Source organism: Pinus tabuliformis, chromosome 5_1 (genome assembly GCF_031772625.1).
Source record: "Pinus tabuliformis cultivar Carrire ecotype Pingquan chromosome 5_1, CPIR1, whole genome shotgun sequence".
Taxonomy (NCBI): domain Eukaryota; kingdom Viridiplantae; phylum Streptophyta; class Pinopsida; order Pinales; family Pinaceae; genus Pinus; species Pinus tabuliformis.
In genome coordinates, this window is record NC_142305.1 from 537,058,571 (window position 1) to 537,064,570 (window position 6,000).

A 6,000-nucleotide genomic window follows, 5' to 3' on the forward strand; every position below is an offset into this window, starting at 1 on the left:
CATTGTAAAATATGGTGATTCCTTGATAATGTATAAAAATATATATAATAATGAGAACATTATTTAGTTAAATTATGATATACTAATTTTCCATGCGTTGGAAAAGAAAAATCACGAGTAATGTTGCTCTAGGTTCTTATTATACATTATTGCAAATATCTTTTCATGTTTTTATCATGTTTTACTACAAAGGTCTTATCACATCCCAAGGGGAAACTAGTTGGAAAGCCACCCCCAAAGGGGTGTGATGTTGAACTAAAGAAATTATTTTGCTCAAACTTGTTCTTGATGCATTTAGATAACTCAATCATATTTAATGTAATTCATATTCTGTAGGCTTCACATGAAAATAAGGTCTATGAATAGCTATATCAAAATCAAGAATATTTACATCAAATTTGTTTGCTTTCTCATACGTCACTTTTCTAAAAGGTACATACTTCTCCAATTCCTCGAGTTCAAATAAATCAACAACTTTAAAATATGATGCTCCCTCGTCATATGTAGGTTTTTCACCTAATTTTTGGATCATAACTATTGTAGTAGTTGTTGCACTTTATTCTACAACTGACAACTCTAATAATGTTGAATTGGTAAACAATTATTTGAAATGGGACAAAATGAAAAATGAAAATGAATGGAAGATAAATATGTGTTGAAACTTAATTTCCTACATGATGAAAAAAGAAAGAAGGTAATAACACAAACTCATTAAAAGACTACAGTTGGTGAGCTCAAAAATATAACACAAATATAAACAATAGTCTCTGCATGTTCATTACTTCAAAAAACATGTCACAAAGCAATCATCATCAAGGGATTTCAGTCTCATGTAATAGGACTCCTATGATGAACACATAGGATCCTAGTGCATAGAGCATTTTTCTCTTCAGTTAATTAAGCACATCTTATTTTCTTTTCTTAACAAACAATAAGTATTTTAAAAAAAATATAAATTAAACATAGTAGATTCTAAAAGGCGAAGATTCTTTTGTGACACCACAGAGTGAAAGGAAAAAAAAACTTTCCTTAAATAATCAAATCTATAAAGAAAATAATTTATTTTTTATGGCTCAAATTTCTCGTAATGTCTACATTATTCTTTATATGATTTAAAGATATTTTCCATTCCTTGGAACACATTTTATTCTTTCATGGTTAACTCCTTTCCGTTACCTTTATATTCTCTTTTCATTACTAAACTCACTTCATATTTTATTTCTTTCTTTTTCCTTGATGATGGGTGGAGTGTCCACTCGAATATTGGGCATTTCAAATATTGACACACAGTTTATTCCAAAAAAAATATCAACAATGGTTGAAAATGTTGATGATGAAGTGGCATATGATAGAAAACCTTGTGAAAATGATAAAGATGATAGGATTATTGTCAATAGGTTGATTAAGGTATCATGTGAGTTGCCACAAGACATCAATTGATCAAGTAACATCAGGAATGTTGAAGGAAACTATCCAAGTATGAAAATTAATCATGCCAACATATATGACTTGAAATGATTGGAGTAAGGATTCCTTTAGGCATACTTTATATATTCATTTATTTGTTTATGATGGAATGCATGTATGATAATGATACCTAGGTGGGATATAATGAAGGAAGAAGATTTTCAGATGGAAATATTGTTATAACCATTTTGATTCAGCCGTAAATTAGTATCTCATGATTGAGTCACATGAAAATGAGTGAACGGGTAACATAATCATGTTATGAAATTGTATAACACATGAAAGTTAATGCCAATAGAGCTAATGTGTGAGACCATATTTTTTATGGATACGGAAGGATATAATATTGCACAAGTGTCCAATTGTATCCCTGCTTATATTGGTATTGTAGACTATAACCTTCTTGCAAATAGTGAGGAGCACCTATAGAGGAGAGGGATCCTAAGGTAATATAGAGAAGAGAAGGGAAGTTCCTTGTAGTATTCCTAAGGTATAGATGGGAGGTGACTAGATGATGTGTTGAGGTGTTGGCTAGACCTTCCAACTAACGGTAGTGGAATACATAGTATAGAAATGTAGTATTTTGATATCAAGCGACAAATATAGATTGAGTAGATGTGATCATGAGTATTGGCACATTGGTTTATTGGAATAAATATTTAGTTTCATCTTTTAATGGTAGGTATGTTAAGTAACCCATGTACATTGAATCATAGTTCCATTTCATTGAGTATGATTAACAACTAAAAATGATTGAATTATTAATTTGCTAATATTAGTATGAGAAGACCTAGTGGATGGTAACTATATGTGTATGATACATGGTAGGTGATGACTATTGAAGATGGAAACCCTCGAAGAAAGGCCACTGTTAGGACAAAGGAACCATGTGATTTCCACACGTTATATACTACTAGTGGATGTCTAGTAGTAAGTTAGTGCTCTCTTTACATGAGAAATCCATGACAAGATGGATCACCTAAGGGATTATTTAGTAGATAAGGGGACATCTAAGCCTAGAGGGTGAGTGTATCAAGGAGGAGGAAACTTAAAAGTTCATGTGGGATGGTGGCTAGAATCTTGTGGGTGAGTTAGAAAGGATAATAGAGACTTTTAAATTTTTCACAGATGTTGAATTAATGATGGCTGGAATCTGAAAAGCAAGAATTGATGCAGGAGCATCCCGACACCTCAATGAAAGAAAATTGGAGAAAGAGGACAGGTGGCCAACCACAACTGAATTCTGTTCAAGGAACTAATTTTAGTTTAAAAAATCAGTTACGAATGAATGTATGTATAAAGAACTTGAAGATTCCTGAGTGAATCAAGAAGAAGAGAGAGGGAAAACGCTATGCGCGTGAGAGAGGGCAAAATGTAATTGCGAGAGAAATCTGGATTAAGGCTGAAATGCCTTAAAACTGTAAACTTAGTTTGTACATAATAAAAAGTGTTTTATGTGAACTTGTGTCTTTATATGTTTTTGTTGTTTTCCGGTTTTCTTTTCTGCTGAAAATGGAAGTATGAATGTCACAGAGTAGGCATGTTAGTATGCAGCATTACAATTGAGTTCTTTTCTGGAAATTGTCAATTCGCGGGTCTATATTATACTCTGATGATTGTGATATTGCACGGAAATTTTATAGTATTGCCCGTTGCAAATTTTTTGGAGTGCCTCTTTGGAGCTTGTTTATATCTGGAAATTGGGATGGTTTCCGATTTATGTCGATGGGAGGATGATCCCTTCCTTGCAGCCGCGGAAGATGTGCAGGACTCAGCTGACAGAATGGAATCTGCCTATAGAACGTGGCTGCGCGATCAAAGTCTTCACGAATCTAATCCTACTGACACGGAATTAGTCAGTTTGATTGAGATACGAAAGAGAGAGCTCATCACTTCTCTTGGTACTGCAAAATGGCAGCTAGAGGACTTTGAAAGGGCCATCAGAGTAACTGCTTCAACTAACAAGGCATATTCAAAAGAAGATGCCCCTACAAGGCATATGCAATTTATTGGAGCGATTCGGAATCAAATTGCCAGCATCGAGATGGAATTGCACGATTCGATCAAAAAGGATGACGAAGGTCCAAAGGTTGATGCACGCACGTGTGTGGACTGAGAATGAGCCGAACAAGCAGAAGAAAGTTGTGTGTGGATGAAGAAGATGAATCAGATGAAGAGTTGGGAAGCAGCTGCTTGGCAAGAGATGAGTTTTCTTGTGGTTGGATCAGTAGGAAGTGCTGCGCAGTCATGTTGAGAAGACTGTCAGAAGTCTCAGAATGGCTTCGTGGGCCCATAACCCACAGGCCCAAGATCGAACCTGTAAAAAAATGTTGAAAACGAAGAGACCCCAGAATTCGTTTTCATCAAGTGGTATCAGAGCGGGAAAGATTTCCTGCGGAGAGGAGTTTTTTTGCGTGAGAAGAAAGAAGAGGTATGAAGAAAGAAGAGGTACAGTTTGTTGAAGATTTGTAAGCTTGTAGTTTTTTTAATTTATTTTGTGAGAAGATTGCAGCAAACCTGGAGCAGGAGTGCTCAATTGGTTCGAGGAGAGAACCACGGAGATGCTGAGAGGACTAAGCTCAGCAGAGAAGCTTGGTAGGGCATCTGATAGCAGGAAGGACTTGCTATGGCAGAGGTTTGGTTGCAGTTCCACTGACGAAGTGAAACAGTGGATAGAATTGCGAATTGTGAAGGAAACGCATATGACCAGGAGGTCATAATTTTGTACCTCGGGAGCATATGACCAGGAGGTCATAATTTTTGTACCTCGGGAGTATGATGCAGGAGCATCCCGACACCTCAATGAAAGAAAATTGGAGAAAGAGGACAGGTGGCCAACCACAACTGAATTCTGTTCAAGGAACTAATTTTAGTTAAAAAAATCAGTTACGAATGAATGTATGTATAAAGAACTTAAAGATTCCTGAGTGAATCAAGAAGAAGAGAGAGGGAAAACCTTGTGCGCGTGAGAGAGGGCAAAATGTAATTGCGAGAGAAATCTGGATTAAGGCTGAAATTCCTTAAAACTGTAAACTGAGTTTGTACATAATAAAAAGTGTTTTATGTGAACTTGTGTCTTTATATGTTTTTGTTGTTTTCCGGTTTTCTTTTCTGCTGAAAATGGAAGTATGAATGTCACAGAGTAGGCATGTTAGTATGCAGCGTTACAATTGAGTTCTTTTCTGGAAATTGTCAATTCGCGGGTCTATATTATACTCTGCTGATTGTGATATTGCACGGAAATTTTATAGTATTGCCCGTTGCAAATTTTTTGGAGTGCCTCTTTGGAGCTTGTTTATATCTGGAAATTGGGATGGTTTCCGATTTATGTCGATGGGAGGATGATCCCTTCCTTGCAGCCGCGGAAGATGTGCAGGACTCAGCTGACAGAATGGAATCTGCCTATAAAACGTGGCTGCGCGATCAAAGTCTTCGCGAATCTAATCCTACTGACGCGGAATTGGTCAATTTGATTGAGATACGAAAGAGAGAGCTCATCACTTCTCTTGGTACTGCAAAATGGCAGCTAGAGGACTTTGAAAGGGCCATCAGAGTAACTGCTTCAACTAACAAGGCATATTCAAAAGAAGATGCCCCTACAAGGCATATGCAATTTATTGGAGCGATTCGGAATCAAATTACCAGCATCGAGATGGAATTGCACGATTCGATCAAAAAGGATGACGAAGATCCAAAGGTTGATGCACGCACGTGTGTGGACTGAGAATGAGCCGAACAAGCAGAAGAAAGTTGTGTGTGGATGAAGAAGATGAATCAGATGAAGAGTTGGGAAGCAGTTGCTTGGCAAGAGATGAGTTTTCTTGTGGTTGGATCAGTAGGAAGTGATGCGCAGTCATGTTGAGAAGACTGTCAGAAGTTTCAGAATGGCTTCGTGGGCCCATAACCCACAGGCCCAAGATCGAACCTGTAAAAAAATGTTGAAAACGAAGAGACCCCAGAATTCGTTTTCATCAAGAATCAACATCAATTATTTTAACGAGATTGAAAATTAAAAAAATCTATTATCTAAATAATATTTGAAAATGAAAAGTATATATTAGAAAATTAATAAGTATATACCAAAAATCCATTAAAACACAAACTTACCTACACCACAGTGAGTTGATTCTTGACTTATTAATTCAAATTTCACTACTTTGCAAACAACCCTGTGCCACTATTCTCAATCTTGACTTATTAATTCAAATTCTACAACTTTGCGAATAACCCTCATATATGATTATGACTAAACATATGCAAACATGGAAAATGGAAAGAGATTTATTCAATATTTAAATAGACATGAAAATAAGAGACTTGAATTTTTAAATAAAAAACAATTAATCTTTTATGACCATTTGTTCCAAAAAATGAGGGTCATTTTCTAGAAATTAATCCTAATACCAAAAAACCATTTTTTACATCGAATGGGTAGGATGAAATAACTATCATAAATACCTATTCTTGAAAATTAGGGCAAATGGAAGGTTGTAACTCCTAATTTCAAGGGCTAAATTTAATTTATGTACCCTC